At 41.6% G+C, this 24,125-nt stretch overlaps 1 long non-coding RNA gene across 4 annotated transcripts in view; it reads right to left on the reverse strand.

The window, feature by feature from the left end:
* The window catches only part of LOC112662336 (uncharacterized), a 62,150-nt gene extending 38,583 nt beyond the window's left edge, over nt 1–23,567 (reverse strand). For 2 of the 4 annotated variants that reach the window (XR_004814359.2, XR_003138420.3), the window contains exons 1-5: nt 23,256–23,567; nt 22,668–22,729; nt 18,764–18,814; nt 14,900–15,059; nt 14,684–14,788 (exon numbers count right to left, since the gene is read on the reverse strand). This is a non-coding gene — a long non-coding RNA (uncharacterized LOC112662336). Of the gene's footprint in view, nt 1–13,079; nt 13,958–14,683; nt 14,789–14,899; nt 15,060–18,763; nt 18,815–22,667; nt 22,730–23,255 lie in introns of those variants that run through there. The other 2 variants (XR_004814356.2, XR_003138421.3) reach the window with 2 other exon arrangements.
* Nucleotides 23,568–24,125: the final 558 nt, after the last annotated feature.

Here is a 24,125-nt window from a genome sequence, read left to right on the forward strand (position 1 = left end):
TAATGCATGGATTGGTGGGATATTTGTTCTATTTCCAGTATACTGATTGCCTTAGGGACTCTAGAGGGCCACGGACAGGAGCTGCACTACTTATGTTTTTATTATAAAAGTAATACATGTTGATAATAGAATTCTTGGGGAGAAATAGAAAAGGTAAAAGAAGAAAAAGAAAAATCATTTATAATTCTATCATCCAGACATAAATTCTATTAATATTTGGACTTATTTCCTTCAAGTTTTCTTAGACTTAACAATATAACTCAGATTATGTAGCACATACAATTTTGAACTCTCATTTCCATTATGTGGAAAGCATTTACATATATAATATATGTAAATTGTATATATTATTATATTATTATAATATTACTTATAATTTACATGTATATTAGAGATTTTACTTATTTATTTGAGTGACAGAGAGCCAGAAAGAGACAGTGCAAGAGCAGGGAGAGGAGCAGAGGGGGAGTGAGAGGAAAAGAATGCCAAGCATATTCAGCACTGAGCACTGAGCTTAATGTGGGGCTCTATCTCATGACCCGGAGATCGTGATCTGAGCTGAAACCAAGAGTTGGATGCTCAACACACTGAGCCACCCAGGCAGCCCTATCTATATTTTTAAATTTTTGTTAAAGTGCTCTAAAATTGGCATGATGTTCTACTAGATATAAAAAATGTAAAACATGTAAACATTTGAAATAATCTATATACACCCTTATTATTGTACATGTTGGTTGTTTTCATTGCTTGCAAACATAAATAACTCTGGGATAAATATCTATGTGTGTTTTAGATTGTTAATGCAAGTGGTCAAACCAGTTTCACCAAAGGTTTCACAATTCACTCTTTCACCTCTGGTATAAAAGTTTCCGTGACAGCATTCTTTCCTTGCACTGCTGCCATTGTTTCAATGTTTACAAATCTGATCATAAAAAAAAAAATGGTAGCTCATATTTGTTTGTATTTTTTTAAGATTTTATTTAAATTCCAGTTAACAGTATTAGTTTCAGATCTACAAAGTAGTGATTCAACACTTCTATAGAACACCCAGTGCTCATTCCAACAAGTGCACTCCTGAATCCCCTCATCTATAGCTCCCACCCACTTCCCTCTCATAACCATCAGTTTGTTCTCTATAGTGAAGTCTGTTTCTTGGTTTGCCTCTCTCTCTCTCTCTCTCTGTCACTTTTTTCCCCCTTTGTTCACTTTTTTGTTTCTTAAATTCCACATGAGTGAGATCATATGGTATTTGTCTTTTTCTGAATTATTCTGCTTAACATTATACTTTCTAGTTCTCTCCATGTTGTTGCAAATGGCAAGATTTCATTCCTTTTTTAAGACTGAGTAATATTCCATTATATATATATATATATATATATATATATATATATATATACACACTGTATCTTCTTTATCCATTCATCAGTCAATGGACACTTCAGCTGCTTCCATAATTTGGCTATTGTAAATAATGCTGCAACAAACATAGGGATGCATAAGATGTGAGGGTGACCTGGCTGTGACACCTGTCACCCCATTGATAACTAGTATTGATTTGGTTGATCTGCCTGACTAGGCTGGTGTCCCCTTCCTCCCTCACTGCTCCTTGTGCATCCCTCTGGAAGCTGCACACTCGATCAGTTGAAGAGGACTACCAGCCCCAACAGAGGAAGATTTTCTGGGGGGTGGGGGGATTTGGATGAATGGTCCAAAGATACAAACTTCCAATTGTAAGATAAAGAAGTACCAGGAATGTAAGTACAACATGACAGCTATGATTAACACCTGTGGGGTATATTTGAAAGTTGTTGAGAGCGTAGACCTAAGAGTTCTCATCACTGGAAAAGAAGCATTTTTTTTCTCTTTTTCCTTTTCTTTCTCTATATGAGATGATGGATGTTAACTCACTATGGTCATCATTTCACAATATATGTAAGTCACGTCATTATGCTGTATACCTTAAAGTTCTGCAGTACTCTATGTCAGTTCTATCTAAAAAAAAAAATAAAGAAATATTCAGAGACTTTTTAAAACCCTCTTAAAAATACCAAAGAATCCCATTGTTGAACTGACCCTAAACTCATTTTATATGGGAAGCAGCTTTTGAAATTGTAACTCAGTTTTCCTTTGTTCCTAATCTCCAGACTTGTCACAGAATGTTCACATTTCATTTTGTAATTGTAATAGCATTTATATGTCTGCAATTTTACTTCCCATAGAAGCTGGAGATGGCTTGTACCAGATCAGGAAAGCCGATTGTTAAATCTTCAGGAATTTCACGAGCCGATGGTTAAATACAGCTGTTTTAAATTACATCAGCTTAAAATCTAATAAATCGTACTAAAAAACAAAGGTTTTATCAGTATTCTAAACATCACTTCCTAATTATTTTTCTATACTTTAGTACTATCTGTGTCCTTGAGTTCCTTTGCATCTACTGCATCTGTGTGATGGAGACTCTATACAATGGTGCACTACTGAGCATCTCTTCCCAGCTTTGCATTTGGCAATGTCGCGTTTGTAGCCTGAAATTTGCCACTGTAGTATTTACTCCACCGAAAGTGGAAAACACCACAAACCAGGGCTGACCTTCTCTCTCTCATACCCACAGTCCACTCTGCAAGGGTGAAAGCCATTGTTGAATTCATCAGTCCACCAATGCAAGGAGGGTGTACTCATCAGGGGACAGGTTCAGGATTTGTGGCAAAAGCTTGAATTCCAAAGTTAGAGAAACTAAAGTTCTCCTTCTGGTTCTGTCATTTGCCAACTCTGTGGCTTTGGGTACATTATACAACTTCTCTGAACCTCACATTTCTCACTTATAAAATGAGAAGACTATCTGTCAAGATGACTTTATTTTGAGATATTGACAACCTAAATATGCTAGGTATTCTTCAAGGTGTCATCATATCAAAAGATTCAATAAATGCTATTATTATTTTTACTACTGTAATTATTGCTAATTTGACATAGAAACATAAAGTATAACTCTAAGAGTTATCATGTCAGATAAGGCAGGGAAAAAAACCTCTCCACTTTCGATAGCAGAAATAATTATGATAGGGCTGAGAATAATCCAATGCTACATAAATAGAGGAAGGGAAGGTTGTGGAGGGTGGGTGGAGGAACAGAGGGAGGAGACGAAGGTGCTCCAGGGCACAACTGGTTAGCATGCAGTACTTATATGGAAGGAGGAGATGAGGTTACAGGGGGAAGTAGGGACAAAGTGTGGAAAATCGATGTGCCCCACTAAAAAATTGTACCCAGATTCTCAGGCCAATTAGTAAGTACTGAATGGATCTAGGCAAGAGACGACTACAATCAGAGTTGTGTTTTAGGTAGATCATTCTGGTATCAGCATGGAAATGAAATGTAGAGACCAAAGCTGATAAGAGAAAGGAATTGGGAAGCTACTGTATGGTCTAAGTGAGAAAGCACAAAGGTTTAAATTAAGGTCAGTTAAACAAAGAGCAACAAATGGTAAAGAAGGCACCGAGGAGCTCTCTGCTTATAGAAACATTTTCCCATCCTCCCATCCTTCCTGCAGAGATAAACAGTGCCAGACCAAATGCTTGTAATATAATATTCCAATCTATCATGAACTGGAAAGATAAATTCATGCCTCCCTCTCACTGCATTCGTGATTAAAATGATCATCACCGAGCAGCACTAAAAAGATAACGGTATTAAACACTTTTTATAGGGTAAAAATTATCTAAGAATAAAATGACAAATTGATATGCTACCTGGAACTCTCTAGCACAGGAGTTGGGAAAAACTTTTCTGTAAATGACGAGACAGGAAATACTTAAGGATTCAAGAGCCATACAGTATCTGTTGCACTGACTCAGTTTTGGGGTTATAGCATGAAGGTAGACATTGACAACATCTGAATGAATGAGCATGGCTGTGTTTTCACACTCTAGACTTAACAGGCACTCAAGAGTACATGTTGGGAGCATAGTCTCTGCCATTTTCAAATCCTGACATTTTATTATTCAGTGCCCAAAGGAAAGTCCACCGCAAAGGCTTGATCCAGATAAAATCCCACACCCTGAGAAGGATTGCTCACAAGTGGTCTCATTTCTCTCCACATGCCCTAATGCGCAGTGGACATCCCCGTAACCCTATTTCCCCAGCTTGGCGCAGTGATGACTTGTGAGTCGCTTGGCAGGCTGATGCCTGATACCTTAAGCAATCGCTCTCTGCAACATTAAAGTGCTACTTCCCGGGTAGAGGCTGGAAGAACCCAGTGGAGGAAAAAAAAAAGAACCCAGTGAGACAGTGAGCATCATTGACTGAAATTTTGAGAGATAGTAACACTGTTTTATTATTATTCCCAAAGTAGATTTTAATGAAACCATTTATGTCCAGTCCTCCGTCCTTCTCAAGCTCCATAGAAGTTTGTGTGATCATCCACACATCATACCACTCCTTTCAACAATGTGCCTTAGTGATTATTTTGGACACACTTAAGGAATAAGTGAAGGGGAGGAGGAACGTATAAGAGAAAGAGCCAGAAGGCTAGAGGTCTGCTCCTCACTCCATCATCTTTGTCACTTTGGGAAAATAACACCCCATCTTAAGACCTCACATCTATGTAACGATGGGGTTGAAATACATAACTGCAGAAATGCTCAGACTAAATTTCATCTCTGTGTCTACCTCGGGGCTTTTTTTCTCTTTCCCCCACTTCCTTTTCACAAGAAGTCCTCCCTTCTGGGTCAGTGTTTTTAAACATGTGATCCTGGGGCACATTTTTGGGCAATCCCAATCAGCTGGGAAGCCTGTTAGAAATGTAGATGCCCAGGGGCATTTAGGTGACTCAGTTGGTTAAGCCTCCAAATCTTGATTTTTGTCTCAGGTCATGATTTCAGGGTTGGGAGACTGAGCCCTCCATCAGGCTCAGATGCTTAGCAGAGAGTCTGTTTAAGATTATCTCTCTCCTTCTGCCCCTCCCCACTGAGTGCACATGTCCACTCTCTTTATCAAATAAATAAATGCATCTTAAAAAAAAAAAGAAAGTAATGCAGATGCTCAGATTTAAGTGATAAGAAAAAAAATGGGGGAGGGGGTATGAGACTTTGATATCTTTATTTTAACAAGCTCTACACTTGATTTATACTCATTAGAATTTACAAATTTCTAAGCTTCTTGCCTATAATCCTAGAGGACAGGGAGCACATTTATTTTGATTACAACTATATTCCAAGCACTTAGTACAGTGTCTGGCACTCAGATGACATGCAATGAGTTTTTTGAAGGAGTTGGTTAATGAATCTATGGAATGAACTCTGAGTTCTACAGATTTGGTTCTCCCTTCATTGGAAATGTCCAACCTACTGGCTGCTGAGAACATAATCAATAAAGCCAATGGTCATTATGGTAGCTGCTAAAAGCACCAAAATGTGAATCTGTTTCTCCCACATGAGAGAGGCTCTGTGGACATTTTCTTCCTGCAAGTGCTGAGTGGGGAAAGATTTTTGGACAGGAGAAGAATTTGGTGTCCTTCAGTCACACCACCTAGGAAGTCTATCTGCCTTAATTCCCAGTGTGAAACCTCCAACTGTGTATGCCTGGAGCCTGGTGCTTCAGAGCTTGGGTAAGTAAGGACAAGGGGCCCCTAGTAGCACTCACTGGTCCTGCCTAGGCTGTTTGGTGGTCACTCTGCACCCCATTTCTAGCTCTTTGGCTAAGGATGAATATGAATTTTGGAGGTCTTCCAGTTTCTTTGACTGATCTAATCCCTTATCACCCAGATCCAGCATCCTCATGCTACCACCAGGTTGCTCAAATATTATTCACTTATTCATTCACAATTTACCCAACATCAACCAAATGCTGACACTGTTAAGTTGCTCAGACCAGAAAACAAAAGCAGAAAATTTCTACATTTGAGGAATTCACATGATAAAAGATTGTTTTATCACAACAAGGAAGGGTAAGATGTATATCTCAACCATAAAGGGTGACATAGAGAATTGGTAAAAGTGAAACAAGGGATGTTTGCATCGTACGTTCATTCTTTCGGCAGACATTTAGCGAGCATCTCCCAAGCACCAGTTATAGTCTGAACTATATTGGAATATAGCTTTGAACCTTCTAGAGCTTGAGTGAGTTCACTAAATGATCAAGAAGGAAGGAATTCAAAAGCAATGGGAGTGGCCGTCATAAAGGAATGGAGCCAAACATCCATGGAGTTTTCCAGTATTTCTCTTCTTTTTTTAACTCTTTCATTTTTTTCTTTTTTCAAAACTTGCCAGTTCCTCTTCCTGGGGTACATCATAGGAAACAAGACAAACTATTTGGTAATATTATGATATAGACTTTCACCCCAGTCATGTCCCTAAGGTTTTAAATAATTCTATTAATGAAACTATGGGCATTTAAGGCAGCTCAGGATGGAGCATAGATGTGCATGAAGGGACTATGTGCTGACCACTAGTTCCCACTTCTAGGTCTTCTTTTATTAGTGATAAGGCCACCTCTGCAGAGAGCTGCAGGGTTACTTCATAAAGATTTGATGATTGAAAGGTCCAAGGTTGGCGAGAAGGCATCCTGTCTCCCTAGGCCCCAGTAGAGCTTCTGGAACAGCCCAAGTAATTGTGGCCAAATAGGGTTCACTTTTTCAGATACTCAAAATAAACGGATTTGCTCACATTCAGAAGTAGTCCTTGCTGTTAGAAGCTTCCAGAACACAGTGGGTGGGTGCTGGAGGAAAACTCGTAGTAGCAGAACAGATTGGCCAAGCTTTTTAAAAAAATAATAATAATTCCAGCTTCATGTGAATGATTTAGACACTTCAGAGCCACTATGTAACATTAGAATGTATGCTTTTCACCCCTCCTGTCTAGAGCAAAACTCTTTTCCACTTTCTTCAACCCTTTCTGACAATTTGTAGTTGGCATCAAGCATTTTGAATGTGGCATTTTGATTTGGATGATGACAAGATATTTCTTGAAACTGATTTGCTTTATGCCGAATATGAAATTGGATTTGTGATGGTTGGAGCAGATGGAAAACCCATGAAAAAAATACCGGAGCCACCACATTGCAGGCCCAGGGGCTGTGAAATCAGGTTGTGTTCAGATAGAGGGAGGTGGTACCCCAGGGCTCTAGCTCAGGATAAAATGGAAGAAAAATTAGCCAGGTAATGGAGAGGCACTCAATTCCCTTTGAACTGGTTCTAGTCTAAGTTTTTCATAGGCTGTCCTAACAGGTCTATATAGACAAATTCAAACAACCTGAGTTCCCTGAGGTAGATCCCCCGCCTCCTGCCTTTCTCTCAGGTCTCCGCTGTCCCCTGGCTGCATGGATGCACGTAATTTCTGGTATGCAGTCCTCCTCTTCCTCCACCCCTTACCCTCCATTTATCTCCCTCACTCTCCTTTCTTCTTCCTTCTGTCCTCCTCCTGCCTCTACCCACCTCTTTTTTCCTTTCCCCATCTCATCCTGCCTTTTTGATGTGCTCCAGCTGCTGGGCCTCTGTTCAAATTCATTTTTTCCATTATTTACAGGGAACAAATTAATGGCAATTATCTGAAACAGAATGGGAAGCCCTCGTTCCACCCCCTCTATAAGCACGGGACATGGACTTCACGCAGCGGATTGGTGAGGGAGAGGAGCCATGAGTACAAAACCTATGGACCTCACTGTAGACCCCTCAAATGGGGGATTCTCTTCCTCCACAGCTCAAAAGAACTCCCTGAGAACCTTCAGATTGAACAGTGGTCTGCTGGTTCCTGCTTCTCTCCACTTGGACCCCACCTGTTTTGGATCAGGGGACACTACCAAGGAAAGGTGAAGGCTACTATTAGCCTAGGGCAAACATTCTCTTGAAACCTAATATAATTTTACCATGTCCTCCTGCTTCCATCTTGTAGTCTTTATTCTGCAACAACCAAAACCTGCTAAGTAGACTTCATACAAAATCTGTGGGGATCCCTGGGTGGCGCAGCGGTTTGGCGACTGCCTTTGGCCCACGGCGCGATCCTGGAGACCCGGGATCGAATCCCACGTCGGGCTCCCAGTGCATGGAGCCTGCTTCTCCCTCTGCCTATGTCTCTGCCTCTCTCTCTCTCTCTATCATAAATAAATAAAAATTAAAAAAAAGAAAGACAAAATCTGTGAATGATCCCTGGTCTTCTCTCCTTTTGGACAAAGCCCAAGTTCCTTGCTGTGGCTCACAGGCCCCTCTATCCTCTGCTATTTTTCTCCTCTGAGGCCACTCCCCTGACTTTCCCAGCTCCCCATCTCTTTATAATCTAGTCATGATAATGTATACATCTTTTTTTTTTTGATAATGTATACATTTATCCCTGGTCATCAGTGGGATCCCAGTTCTCTTGGTGGAAGCAGCTTCTCTACCCTTTTTGCTAGTGCATCTAGATAACTCTATTTGTCCTTTCACTTAAAGCTTCAACATCGACTCTGCCAGGAAGCCTTCCTGATTCTCCTACCGCATAGACCTACAACCTGCCATCCACATGCATGCCCTCTTTCCTGAACATATACAAGTATACATTCTATCCATACCACCCACACTCCTCAACACATACAGACTCATCTCTACAGAAGTCCACACAGCCACACTTAGGCCACCTACACATAAGTCAAACCACACACATCAAATCGAAACATATGAAATTTCTGATATTAGATTTTTTTACCTCTATATTCTCAACCTATGTGGGGGAATCACCACTTTCACCCATAAATACACACCTATTCCCAAATGCACATACTCTTGCTCAACAAACTCCCCTCGAGTGCTCCTTCTACTAAATATAAATTGCATGGTATTCTCATCCCTCTCGTGCTCAACATTTCTGGTGACATTTCTGATAGTGAGTTGGGCATTAATGTCTCAGTATATACTTTGGAATGATGTACTTGCTCCTCCCCAGAAGCCTAGGGTGGTTGGTCCAAGGACACCTGGAATGAAGTTCCCTCAGTATTTCAAGAATTCCATCATGTTATAGAGTAGGAGAAATCATTAAGTCAATATGTAGAGATTTATGAATAACAGAAGTGTTTAAAAACAGTACAGAAGGTATAATACAGAAGAGGATGAAAAGAATGCAGTCCAGCTCCACAAATATTGAGAACCTGCCATGTGTCAGTGTTATGGACTGGATTGTTCCTCCTTCCAAACTCAGATAACTGAAGCCCTAACCTTCAATGTGACTGTATTTGGAAGTAGGGCCTATAATGAGATAATAAAGGTTAAGTATGATCATAAGGGTGGAGTCTTAATCCAAAAGGGTTGGTGTCCTTCTAAAAAGAGGAGACACAAGAGATATCTCAGTCTCTCCCTCTGTCTACACACACAGAAGAAAGGCCATGTGAGGACATATCCAGAAAGTGGCTGTCTACAAGACAGAAAGAGTGATTCTATCAGACGTCAACCTTGACCTGACAGCATATTGATCTTGGATTTCTAGCCTCCAGAACTATCAGAAAATATATTTTTATTGTTTAAGCCACCCAATCTGTGATATTTTGTTACGAAAGCCCTAGAAGACTAATATAGGCAGGCTCACTAATCCAAGTATGAGCAGTAAGGCAGTAAGCAAACAGAAGAGCTCTCCACACTCATAGAGCTTACATGCCAGTGGGGAGGAGACAAACAATAAACAGATACATTGGCCTGAAGAAGATAAAAACAGCAAAGAAAAGAAAAGAGAAGGGACTTGATTGACAAGGTACTGAGACGTCAGACACTTTAAGACTTGCAAGCTATGATCAAACTTGGAATTTAATTCTGTAAAATAAGGACCAGTTGCAAGGAGCGGTAACCTTAATACAGGTTTATAAGGCGGTTTAATAATAAGCCTTAACACCTAGGCTAGGTTACTGTGGCAGAGAACAAATTAGGCTGAAACTCCAAGAAGCAATGCAGGATGACCCTGGCTACACTGCCAACCACATGATGCGTAGAGATGAGGACATCATGAGAGGGACCCTACCTCAGGCAGATGGTGGGGCAGGGTTTACCTTGGCACACACAGAAAAAGCTCTTACAATAGTTAGTGGCTCAGACTCAAGCAGATAGGCCTCAGTTCAGATCCCAAACTCACCCACTCACTATCTTGCTGACATTTAAGCTATTATTCAATCTCTCCACACTAATTTTATTTGTAAAACAGTGTTTGAAATAGTATTGCCTTTTGAGGCTATAATGAGGAATAAAGGTGATTACTCCAGAGGATGCAGATAATTTATAATTACTGCCACTTATGGATTCTTCCTACGTTTTTCTAACACTGTTCTTTGTGCTTTTTATATATTTATGCAATCAGTGCTCATAACGACCCTCGAGTTAGGTACTTGGGGTTACTCCTTGTCTCTTTGGAGCTTATGTATAAAGCAGTAAAAGCCTCCCTTTATTTTACTCCCATCTGTTGGAAAATTGTCATAATAAACTATTTTGTTAGAACAAGACACTCTGTTGGCATCTGCTGGGAAACTACACCAGTAGAATTTCGGGGAATAACTACACCAGTCTCTCATGTTGATGAGGTGAATGGTGTTTCCTTAGATTGGGTGCTCTGAGCGCTGTAGGACTCGCACACCTGAATGTAGCAGGCCTGCAGATATAAGTGCTATCCCCAATTGACAGATGAGAAAACTGAGGATCACGGAGGTTAAGTAACTTGGTTGAGATTATACCAAGAGGTGTTGCTATGCTTTAAGCCAAGGCAACCAGCATAGTGTCAGGTACAGAGTAGGTCCTCATTCAAGACCAAGTGTGGGAGCACCTGGGTGGCTCAGTCGGTTAGGATTCTGTCTGCCTTTGGCTTGGGTCATGATCTCAGGGTCCTGGGATGGAGTCCCACGTTGGACTCCCTGATTGGTGGGAGCCTGATTCTCTCTCTGCTGGTCTTCCTGCTTGTGCTTGCTCTCTCTCTCTCTCAAATAAAAAAAAAGAAAGAAAGAAAGAAAGAAAGAAAGAAAGAAAGAAAGAAAGAAAGACCAGGTGTGGTTTTTGTCATAGTTAGAACTGACTCAAATAGGCAAAGTGGAGTCCATTACAGGCTTCTGCCTTAAAAGGGAGATTACTCTAATGACAGCAAAATGGACAAATTAGAGGGGGAGATAATTGTATCACATGTCAGAATTGGCCCAGCATTATTAATTGGCAGTAGAGCATAGTTTAGTATTTGATGTTGTAATGCACCCTTTTTATGTGTGTTTAAAGCTTTGATAATTATTAAAATGCCTTGCGTCTGACATTCTTTATCTTCTTAAAGGGTTTCTACATTTATTCCTGGCAATAGCCCTGGATTGGAAAGGGCACACCACACCTTTCAGATTTCACAGATGTAAAAAAGGAGTCTCCGCATCTAGCGTGGTTCCTTGTTTATATGTTAAAGGACTGGATGGGTAAAGCTTAAATCTGCTCAGCACCAGTGATAAATCCCTGAAGGAACTGGCCCTAAAGCCCAGGCCTCATGCTGCACCTCCTCTCCTCTGCCCATTGGGTAGAACCTCCAGGTGAATAAAGCTAAGATGCCGCACCTAACCTAGACATCTCACATGTACCAGCTGGTCAGTAGTGTCACTGTGGACAGAGAAGTATTGAAACAGACACACTTAAAAGGACAGGGAAACAGAATGTCCAAGGCCTCATGCACAATAACACAGAAAGGGTTGTTTGAGGACTCAATGAACTTATATACGTATTTACACATTGGCATAACGCCATACAAATCATACACACACACACACACACACACACACACACGCCCCTTACTGTGCTTCCAGAGGCAAAAGTGATCAGTTCTTCAGGGTCTGTTAAGAATGAAAGGTTTCAGAGAGTGGGAAACTGTCTTGTATGCTTTCCTCAAAATATTAAACAAATCTCTTGAAAGAAGAAACAATGCACATACCATGATTCAACTCCTAGTCAGCATTTTTTGAAGTATGGAGCACTCTCCATAGGTAAATGAGAACTTGCCAAGGTTACAGACAAATCTATTTGCTGGAAATGCTAATTTGAAGGATATTTTTCAGAAACAGAAAAAGTCTTCCTTTGGATTTTAAACTGAGAATACACAATGTAAACATATTCTTGTCTTGATGCCTCAAGATCAGCCTTTTGCTGTTGTTGATCTTTTCTTGGGGCACCTTGGAGCCATTCCTAACACTACACAGAACAGTCCAGGGAAAGGGCTGAGAGGAACATCTCATCTCTAGTAAGTGAAACGACCAGGTGGTGATGTGGCATTTTGCTTCTCACCAGCTTGTTATATCAACTTCCATTCCCACAGCTTTGTTAGATGCAGAAACATAACTTCTAGAGAAGCAGGAATTCCAGATGCTTCCTTCATTTCCCCTATAGGACCTGGATATGCGCTGGGTTGAGCCCACACAGAACTTGACAAGTCTAAGAGTCCTTGGACTGTGAGACGCATCATTAGTTATTATCACTAAAAAAAAAGGGGTTACCAATTGATGCCCTGAATGCCAAGGATGCACAGATGTAGGCCAAAGATGTTTCATCAACAGTGAAACAGTGTTAGTTGTAAAACAGTTGCCATTCAGAGACACGAGCAGTTAGCTAGGGGGTGGGAGAGGGGCTCCAGACGAGGGCATCGCTCTGTGCAGAGTAGGGTGGGAGTGAATTTGGGATAATGGTGCTACTGTCCATTGCTTGCTATGGTCAAAAATGTATTTGTAGGTGGGAAGAGTGTTTAGAATAAAATTCCCCACTGACTTAAAAAATTTGGGTTCTGGGACATGGAAAAGTGGGCAATTAGCATCAGAAACACCCAGCAGCTCACCTCATGGACACATTCCAGATTTCCAGAGTCAAAGTGCTTCCTTTTTTAGTACTGAGAGCCTTTCTGGGAATGTCAGACCCACTTTTTTCCCACTGAAGGCAGAGAAACCTTCTTATCACTGAATGCCTATCAGAAGAGTTTATCTCTCCTTCCTCTTTGCTGCCTTGGACTGGGGCTTCTGATTTTGCAGAATAAAATATATTACCCCTCCTCCATGGGTCCTGCTATTTAAAAAGATGTTTTAAAAAGTCTTATGCTAGAACCAGCAAACTTCACAGTGACTGATACTGAAAATCGTAGTTTACTAAATAGTAGGTGCTCATTAGGTGAATGCTCAGGAGACACATGACCAAGTCAGCAGAAGAGTCCTGAGCCCTAGACCCCACCTCCCGCTGCATCACTGGAAGCTTTTAGGGGAATTACTTAGCCTTTCTTATGGAGGCCGAGAAAAATTAAGGCCATCCCACCTAAAGTTTAGCATTAGCACAAGTACAGCCATCTTAGGCCCCTGTGAATAAGAGCTGAACTTTATGGGAAAAACTGCAGAATGTCCTCAATGTACTCAGCAGGTAATCTCATATCAGAAAGACAACAGAGCTCAGAATTGCCCTCGGCAGAGAATCCCATATCAGAAAGACAACAGAGCCCACACCTGTGGTAGAAAGTGCCATCTTAGAATTCTTCCATCCCTTCTGGAAATCCCCTAGACCAGCCTATAAAAAACCCAGCTGTAACCCACTTCGGGGTCCAAGTCCCTGCTCCGCTGTGTCGGGTACACTTGGACCCAAGCTCGAGCTTGCTAATAAAACCTCGTGTGCTTGCATCGGTGTCGGCTCCTTGGTGGTTTCTCGGATTCGCAATCTTGGGCACAACATTTCTCACTTTTCCTTTCCTCATATCAGGAGATGGAAATTGTCAGGCAGGGTGCCTGACACATAGTAAGTCTTCAGTTAATGGAAGCTGAGAAACACTCGCTCATTCTTTCATCAGATTTGTTGAAACCCATGGGCATCAAGATGAAGACCACAGAGCCTGCTCTAGAGGAGCTCAAGGCTCAATGTGGGAGGCCAGGGTAGAAAGCTCTGATTATTCTCTTGGTGCAATAGGGCTTTGGGGCAGGGGTTCATGGGATCTGCCTTGACTCTTCTGCATCTAAGCAGGTGATGCTGGAGCTGAACAGGCATTTGCCAGGCAGACACATGGAAAAAGAGAAATCCAGGGAGAATACGAGTTATGCGAATGGGCTGGAGGCTAAGCAAATAGTGTTCTGGTTCTGGGGGCAGGAGCCAGGGAGGAAGTGAGATAAACAAATGCGCAGGGAGCCTGACACAGAGGTTTTATATGTGGGCATAAGGACTCTACTTTTGCCCCACAGGAAACAGAGAGACAATGAATAGGAACTATACACATAGAGCTATGTCTTCATGTCCATGATGTTGCAGATGGGCTGCAGTGTACACCATGCTGAGGGGTGGGGGTAGACCAGGTAGGAAGGTAACTTCATTACTGCTCCCCCAACTCCAATCCCATAGACACACTCCACCATTCACAACTAATTCAGTGTAATGAGTTTGTAAGTTCTCATTCACTCAAGAGTTGAATACCTAAGCAGGAAGTCCAGATTTAGAAAAGTAGATTATTTTTTTTCCTCTGTCATCATTTTTGGTGTATTCTCCATCCTGACCCTTAAATCATCCTCTGCTCTTCCCTGCGCTAGCCTTGGGTTAGTAAATAAAACCACAGACAGCAATCCTAGCTCAGAGTAGCTGTCCATCTATCTCCTCCCCCTCCCCTTAAGAACAGCTGCCATTTACTTATCCAAAATAGAAGCAGAATGTCTACCACATATCCCCAGAAAGTGGGAATAAAAGGGTAAGTAATATAACCAGAATACCTACCCTCAAGGAATTTTTAGGCTGATAGAGAACTTTCTGTAGACTGGATACATATCTCCCATGTGCAACTCCCAACAATGCTAGAAGATGCAGGTATTGTTGTTATCCCTATTTTGGAGATAAGCAAACAGGTTTAGGGAGTTGAGGTGACTTACCCAAGCCACAAATAGAATCTCTTTTTTTGTTCTCAACAACTTTTCTCTTATTCTTAATCATTACCTGGTCAGGAGATGGACCTCTTTCCCATTGCTGATAGCTGCTTCCTGTGGAGGGCTTTCCACTAGCAAAACATGACCGACTCTTCTCCTCCTTCTAGACACAAGTGTCCTCCTCATGTGGTCTTCCCTCTATGTGTGTCTGTGTCCTAATCTCCCCTCTTCTTATAAAGACAAAAGTCACATTGGATTAAGGCTCACCTGAATGACCTCATTTTACCTTCACCATCTCTTTAAAGATCTTATCTCCAAACACCTTCACATTCTGAGGTATTGGGGGTTAGGATTTCAACATATGAATTTTGAGAGAATGCAATTCAGCCCATAAACATCCAATAGCTAGACTGTGTCTTTCATGGCTAGACAAGATTGATACAAAAATAATGGGAGTTAAGGAAAGAAGTTATGTAAGCTCTCAGGAATGAATAAACAAATTAATGTGGAAGTTGAAAGGAGGAAGGAATTATCTCAAGCTCCTGGAATGGGGTAGGGCTGTGAAGAAGTTAAAGGAATGTCCACCACGGTTCTTGGCCATGGGCAACAGAGACCAACTCTGGCTTCCATAAGCAGAGTAAATATGTATATCCTGGGAAGGATAGAAGATTCACAGAATGCAAGCAAATGATGAAGCTGGCATGAGAAAAGAGCAAAATATAATGAAATGGAATGAAATAAAAAAAATAAAATAAAATAATAAAATAAACAGAAGCCATTCTAAGGGATCTGGGTAGCAGAAATCCATGGAGATCCTCCTCCAAATGCCTTTTCCAAAATGAATTCACTCCAGTCACTTCTTCTCTTATAACTCCCTTTGAAATTCAGATTCCCAAGATGGTGTACAATGAGGCTGGCTTGAAGCATGTGTCCACTCCCTAGCTTAAGGAGTCAGGATGCCTGGAACAAATCTGCATCCAGTAGGGTTTGGTGGGTAGTGCCCTGGAGACAGATCAAGGAGCTGTCACTAGGGAAGGAGGAGTAAATGCTTCATAGGCAAAAATAGTACCACAAAGGAATATGTTATTGTGATATTATAGCTGGGGAAACTGAGTCTTAGCTTTCGGCACAGCTAGTAATTTAAGAGACCTGAGATTTATAAGAAGTTCTGCTAATTCTAAATGATGTGCTCTTCTAGCTATCCCATAGAGCACCAGGCTGCCCAATTCTGGGGTGAATAGTGAATATGAGTAGAATATATAAATAAATAAGCAAGCAAACAAGTACATGACAGGACAAGAATTCTGGAATTTTAATCCACTAATAAATACAAACTCTCCCTTCACTTCTAAATTGAAGTGAAGGCTGAGGTATGCTTAATAAGAGAGCTTCCTTTGTTTGGTTATCATTAATATTCAAGAGAGGATTTGAATCCACATAATCTACCCTTTGCAAGTGAAGAACAAATTCTTGTTTTTCCTCCTATCAATTCATCTGGGCCATGACAAGCTAAGGAATCTTTGTACACAGCTCAGCTCCTGCAGATGACCTCTGCTTTTCTGCCATTTGGATTATTCAGCCTACCAAGCAGGGGTCTTGTCCAACTCTGTGTTTGCAGCAGCATTTGATATATTGGGAAATCTCAAAAAACATGAATTAACATTAGCAATGTGGATAGGTTTGTCATGTATATGTGAACAGGAAAGCTGCAGTTCCATGTTTAAGGAAAGATAATTGAGGTGGGTGGGCAGTCAGCAGATCCTGCATCAGTCAATTTATTGGGTATTACTGAGCCCCCAATTATATGTCCAGTGCGATGCACACCCCTGAAAAGAGATAAAAACGAGTAAGCCAACAGCAGATTCTCAGGAATGTTTTGTCTTTATACTTACAGATTTTATAACTAAAACTTGAGCTCGAGTCTGAGCTTAAAGGTCAACTCACAAGGGCTTGCCACTTCTATGGTATTCTTTCCAAAAACCAGCATGCTAATTATGAGAAAAAAAAATCAGACAAACCCAGACATTCTGTAGGATATCTGGCCAGTACTCCTCAAGAAGACTGTCAAGGTCATGAGAAACAAGGGAAAACTAAGAAACTGCAATAGACCAGAGGAGAATGAGGGGACACAACAGATAATGCATTGTGGTACCCTGATTGGATGCTGAAATAGAAAGAAGACAGTACTGGATTGAATAGTGCCCTAATCATCCTCTCCAAAATTTATGTTTACCCAGTACCTCAGAATTTGGCATTATTTGGGGGATAGGCTCTTTACAGATGTAATCAAGTTAATACACAGTCACATTTTTTTAAAGATTTATTTCTTCATTTGAGAGACAGAGAGAATGAGTGAAGGAAGGAGGGGCAGGGTCAGAGGGAGGAGGAGAGAGAGAATCTCAAGCAGACTCCACACCCAGTGTAGAGCCTGATGTGGGGCTCTATCTCACAACCCTGAGACCATGACTTGAGCCAAAACCAAGAGTTGAATTCTTAGCCAACTACGCCACCCAGGTGCCCCAAGATGCAGTCATATTTTATTAGGATGGCCATAAAACTAGTATGACTGGTGTCCTTATAAAAGGAAGGAAAGCTACACATGGAGACACAAAGGGGAGGAGGCCATGTAAAAACAGAGGCCAAGATTGAAGTGATGTGTCTACAACCCAAGTATCAAGTCCATTCAGGCTGTTATAACAAAACTCCTAGGTGGCTTAGAAGCAACCGAAATTTATTTCTCACAGTTCTGGAGGCTAGAAGTCTAAGATCAGGGTGCCCACTTAGGTAGGTGAGTCGATCACAGATTTCTTGCCATAGTCTCATCGATAGAAGGAATGAGAGACCTCTCATGGGTCTCTTTTATAAGGACATTAATTTCCAAAGCCCCCACGTCTCTAATACAATCACATTGTGCATTAGGATTTCAACATAAGAATTTAGAGGGAGTACAAACATTCAGATCCCAACACCAAGGAATTCTGTGGATTTCCAGCAACCACCAGACACTAGAAGAGGCAAAAAAACTTTTCTCACTAGAAATTTTTGAGAGACCATCACCCTCTGAACCCTTTGCTCTTGGACTTCTGGCTTCCAGAACTGTGAGAGAATAAATTCCTATTTCTTTAAGTCATCTAGTTCACAGTATTTTGTTAAGGCAGCCCTAGGAACATAATGTAAGAACATTAATGGAAAAAAAATAACCAAAAGAAGATAAGGGCTGGATCTTAGTTTAATAATAATGTACTAATATGGGTTTTTTAATTTGACAAATGCAAATATAAGATATTGACAATAAGGTATATACCGGGATGCTGGGTGCTATCTTTGTACACTTTCCATAAATACATAATATTCCAAAATAGTTGAGTTTGGGGGAAAAAGTCAACTTATAGGCTGTGTCATCTTTGGATGGTCACTTCCCTAGGCTTGGGTCTGCTCATCAATAAAATGGAGATAAGGACAGCTCTATTCAATGTTGGGTTTAAAATGTGATATAAATTACTCAGCAGGCACATCATTTCTCACTATGATTCTATCACTTGGTTGATTTGCCAGTCCTTCCAAATTCATGTCACAATGAATTTACCCCACTCTTGCCCTCATCCATGCCATTGCTTAAAACCTTAATTAAAAAAAAGGAGAATTCTTTAGGCTTCTGTTGGACTTAGAGGCACCATTCCCTCTGAACAGGGGTACTCTTCAAACTGCTACAAATCCAGCTAACTCATGTATCCCATCTCAGGCCCAAACCTAGACACCCTATGAATCAATATCTCCCACATGTCCACTAGGTGAATAATCTTAATAAAAAATAAAAGAGGCTAGTCTAGGGCAGATATGGTGCTTTCTTTATCTTTTATAGGTGACTGACTATAACATCATGGTGAGGTAGAGTCAGATGCATAGGGTTCAAACCTTAGCTTGTACCACTTACTGGCGGTGTGCCATTGGACAAATTGGTTACTCTTCGATTCCGTTCACCCATCTGTAAAAAGAGGACAAAAATACCTTCCTCAGAATTGTTATAAAGGTTATAGCAAAATGCTAAGCCATAGGTCTTTGCTCACAATAAGTAAACCCCAGAATTTTTTAGTGAGTGTATATACCCGTGTGAGGGTATATATGTGCATTTTCAATGCCTGGTGCAGAGACTGATGTATTCGAAGCACAAAAATTATATGTTTCAAGAAAAAGTCCTAGATAAGTGAGGCTCCTATGGTTTGAAGAGAGATGTTAACTTGACCATCAATGGTGCAAGAGAATGACAGAAGTACCAGTGGAACACAGGACAAGTGACATCAAGGGCATGGACTCTGCAAAGATCTGGGGAATAATCCGATTGCTTTTATTTTATAGATATGGAAACTGAATCGCAAATAGTCAAGGGGGCTTGTGGGCACTATAATCCATTAGCAGTAAATATTATACCTCCATCCTATGTGTTCAAACTCCTACTATAGGCTTTTTTCTCCCTCCTCTGGATTCTCAACAGCACCTAGCAAAATCCATGCATAGAGCATCCAGCCTGCACTTAAAGGGTTGACTATAGCATCTCAGAAATCAGAGGGCGGCTCTGAGAGTTACCAGACCTTTGAGCGAGGGCACTGAGGATGAGGACAGTAAAGCCAGGGCAGCTTTGATTAAAACATAGTGCTTTGCTGAAAGACCTGTGGCTATATCTTAACGTAAATACTGAAAAAGGCACAGTAATCCCAGAGGCTTCAGCAGCGAGCATCACAGCTAAGCAGTGTTTTGGCAGTTCAGGGAAGAACCATGAATGTTCCAGCTCATCTGCCTTACTTATATTGTGGAATTTTGAACAAGTCATTTCTTCTAGCTGTGCTATAGTTAATACTAGAAATGATGGTGCCAGAGAATTTTGAGATACCTCACGGTTTTCAAAAAGATGTTCTGGCTCTTAGTCACGGCCTCATCTGTCCTTGAGAACCTTCAGATTATTATTGTTATTTTTATATTACAGTCCCTATATTATAGATAAGAAAACAGGTTCAGTGAGATGGAGTTGTTTATATATAATCAACAATGAAAATAAGGAAAAGTAGTAGTTGTTCATATTTGCTGAGCATGAATCACTGTCCCAAGCATTTTTTTTAAGATTGTATTTATTTATATGAGAGAGACAGCATGACTAGAAGGGGGCAGAGGGAGAAGCAGATTCTCCTCTGAACAGAGACCTTCCATGTGGGGCTGGATCCCAGGACCCTGAGATCATGACCTAAGCCGAAGGCAGATGCTAAACCTAATGAGCCACCCAGGCACCCCTGTCCCAAGCATTTTAAGAGTGTTTGTCATTTAATTTTCACACAACTCTATGAGGTTGTTGATATTGCTATCCAATTTTATTCCAAGCACAGAGATGTTAAGCAATTTGCCTGAACTCACACAGCTAGGCAGGGGTGGAGTCAGGATGTGAACCCAAGAAGTCTGGCTCCATAGCCTAGGTTCTTACCTTTAAGCTATGACAAACACAGCCTCCTGCTAAACAATGAGCTGGTGAGACACAGATGCACCCTTCTCCTAAAAGAGCTCACAGACTCCTTTGAGGAGACTGATATGTAAATTAGATCATTAAGATTTAGGAAGATAAAAAGTATAAGGCGCACTATTGGAGCAATGACAGAGGGTGACTAAAAATCAATATGGTGGAGAATGGATTAAAATCCAGGCCTCCTGGCTGCATAATCAATATTCACTCTTTCCTCCATTCAATAAACACTTAATATTAAGCATTAGACATTGGAAATAATAATGATGATAATAAAAAGCCATTGTTCTTCTCCTGAAGTACCAGTTATAGTCCAAGAAGAACCTTTTCCAAACTGCTTCGCCCTGAAGCCTTTGTTGCAACATGAACACACCAAGAGTCCACCCGTCACCACTGACATGAAGACTCTAGCTCTTCATTCCCATCCTTCCTCCCTCCTCCCCTCCCCCTCCTCCCTTCCCACTGTGATGAGGCACCTAGGGCCATTCCATTCCAGTCACATTACCAGTGGTGGCCTGATTTAATATAAACTCAAGCTCAATCCCTTTCACTAATGCAAACTTAATTGGGCCCCTTTTAATCCCCTTAGGGATTGATTTCTTCTCAGTAACCTGGGTGTTGGTTCTGCCCTGGGAACTGCGCTCTCTGGGGGAGGGTCTGCAGCAGGAGTCTCTCTTAGCCCGGAAGTGCAGCAGCCTTAGGTCAGCACCAGCATGTTCTTTCCTTATAAGCTAGAGTTTTGGATCCAATCCTCACAGGAATGTCTGTGAAGGATGTGGTCAGACTTTCCATACCTACTCCTTTGGGGTCAGAATTATCTCAGAATATACTTTTCCTAATGTTTTGAGGGTAGAACACATTAGATTACAATTAGAAAATGCTAAAGATGGAGTTTTATGCTTAAAATAACTTTTAAAATTCAGCTATAAATTCTATCAAGCTCAGGGTGTGTGAGGTAAAAACTATATAAAATATGCCTGCTTCAACAACGTGACTTCCAAATATGGTGAGAGATTTTCATTTTTTCAAGTAATCACCAGAATACCCACTTAGCCTATTAACAGAAAGACCAAAACCTGAGCTGTGCCTAACAGTTGTTGTCGGAGTTCATCACCATACTCATTCCATCTACAGGGGAAGGGAGGGGAGGGTGTTGGTTCTGTTTCTAAATAGCAAAAGGGGAGAGAACATGTTGATCCGTCAACTATCATTTCTTCTCACTGCCATGCCATTCTATCAGATCGGCCCTGCATAACCGGACACTTGAGCATGTCCACTGCTCCTAAGGTGACCTTGTTGATCTAGGTTATTGACCAGAGCATAGAGAATCCCCAGGTTGAACAAGCTTATCCGTATGGACCTATAGCCTAAACAGTGTGCCTTGGTCCAGCTTGGCCACTTACTTTGCCAAGCTCATCTGCCTCTTATCACACTCCACTCGGAGTACTTCCACAAGACTGGGCCATCTATCTATCTAGGTTACCTCTCCTGGGGATTTCTTTTTTTTTTTTTTTTTTTTTTGATCTCTGTCACTGGGCTTCAGCTGGACCACCCTGTCCTTTGTGGCCCATCTTCATATTTTCCTGGCTTCTTTCTGTCCTTGGACTAGTAATGCAAACTGGCCCTCCTTTTCCTTCTTGGAGATCAGTTTTGCACACCCCTGGTGCATCTTCATCAACGGTGTGCCCTCTCCACCACCGCTACTCCTCCTATATGCTTGTTCTTTCTGTCTATACAACTGAAGGAGTCATTAGAGCTTAGAGCTTCTCCTTTGAACAGAGATTTCCTTCAGGACTTTTGTCACTACAGCTAGTCCAAGAAAAAACTGACATATTTTTCAGGATCTCATCAATTCCACCCTGATGGCAGCAGGTGCATGCAGAAAGCAACACGTGTTGGAGGGCGTGAGTGGGATGCTTTGCTTTCATCAGAACATGGCGACATGTTCCATCCTCAGCGTAACCAGAGTGGCATGAACTCCACATTGAGCAAACTGGTGGGGGCAGGGAGAAAAAGCAACAAGAGCATCATGTTTATAGATGGCTTCGCCTACTTTTCTCTCCTCTGGCCTGGAAGTCAGGCAATTAGGAGCACACCTGCCTGTGCTGATGAGCTGAGCTGCAGAAGGTGACCTCAGGGGGGAGATGATGGAGAGCCCAAGAAGGGCTCCAGGATGGAATTTCTACCCCAGCATCACTCACAGCCAGATCGAGCCAGTTGTCTCAAATATGAACCCTCAGGCTGTGGGGCCGGTGAGGTTCCTGTTGTGAATTCAGAGTACAAATTTGCTCAAACAAACCATGCTGTTGTGCTGAGAGCTGTGGGTCCTTACCTATGTTTGTTCCAGAAACCCGGGCAGCTGCCTTCACCTACTTGTCTTTTTCCAGGGTCCTCCTGGTCAGATAAATCAATTAAAAACATCAACTGCCAGAGGAACACAAACACAGGCAGCAGGAGAGGGCCTGGAGGGCCAAGTTCTGTTTAGTTACTCCGGGTTTCTAAGCACGTTCCAAAAATATAACCCCCACTACCGTGGCAAACCTGCCTTTGATGAAACACAATGTACAATCTCTAATGTTGACACAGAACAGATGGGACTTTGATTTTTTTTAATCTATTCTTGATAGAAGAGAAAAAGGCACAGTGGATTTTTTTTCTTGATTAGGAGTTGTGTGTGTGTGTGTATGTGTGTGTAGTGTGTGTTTATCCCATGCATACCTAACACTGAGAGTCCTTTGGCTCTCTCTCCTTGTTTGTCATTGATTCCTTCTATAACTGGGAGTCTCTTATGGACTGAGCCTTGCTTTTCTTATCAACCAGCTAGGATGAAGGTTATCCCCCCCCCCCCCGCCAGGTCCCTTCCATCTGGCTCAACAGGACAGTTGTAGGAGCTGCACACCAAGACCATCCTCGGACTTACAGACAGTGACATAGTGGTTTGTTATCAATGATCCACAAAGTGATGGCTGAACAAGGGTCATGCAAGGCAAATGGCCTCACCAACCCCAGATATTGCCATAATCCAAGTGAAATGGTGGGCATGCCATGAAAAATTGACTGTAAGAGAAGTCTCAACAGATTGTAGCCCATAAGCCTCTCTTAAACAGGTCTTCTGGAGCAGACCCTAGTCACAAAATGTCCCTCCCTGGGACTGCCAGCAGATATCCTTTGAGCATGGTCTAGGCATGGGATATTCTTTGGTGTGTGTGTGGGGGAGTGTCCCACATGATTCCGTTCTCATAGCAACAACTGTTATAGGGACAGAATGAAGCAGACACTGAAATGGGTTATACCCTTCTATATTAATTCCAAATTGTTTGGTTAGATGATAACAGGTACAACTACATAGCTGCTTAAGTCCCATTTCAGATTTAATTTACTCTTGGACTTTAATTTCCTCCCACCAAAAAACATCCTTCAAGAAAAAAAAAATATATTAGAAGAGAGAGGGAAGAATAGAACAAGGGACTACCACTTGGGGTAGTGGATGCTCTACCCTCTGCTGAGAGTAGTCTGGCCTTTAGTCTCAGTTGGACAGGCTCCCCAGGTCATTGGACCGATTCAAAGGAGCAAAGGCATCTTGCTGGGGAATGGGAGTGAAGGTTTCCTTGGCTTTTCCATGTCCTGCTCACTGTCTCACCACTCTCAAGAGTTTGCTGGGGTGGCAGGAGGGCTGGGAGGTTTACTGATCTAAGAAACTGGTAGGATTACAGCCTGGAGTCTCATCTTATGTTCCCTCAAGTTCCAGTCTCTCCAGCACAAATTAAATTGCCCTAACCATTTTTCTGAA

The sequence above is a fragment of the Canis lupus genome, chromosome 13 (genome assembly GCF_003254725.2).
Source record: "Canis lupus dingo isolate Sandy chromosome 13, ASM325472v2, whole genome shotgun sequence".
NCBI lineage: Eukaryota > Metazoa > Chordata > Mammalia > Carnivora > Canidae > Canis > Canis lupus.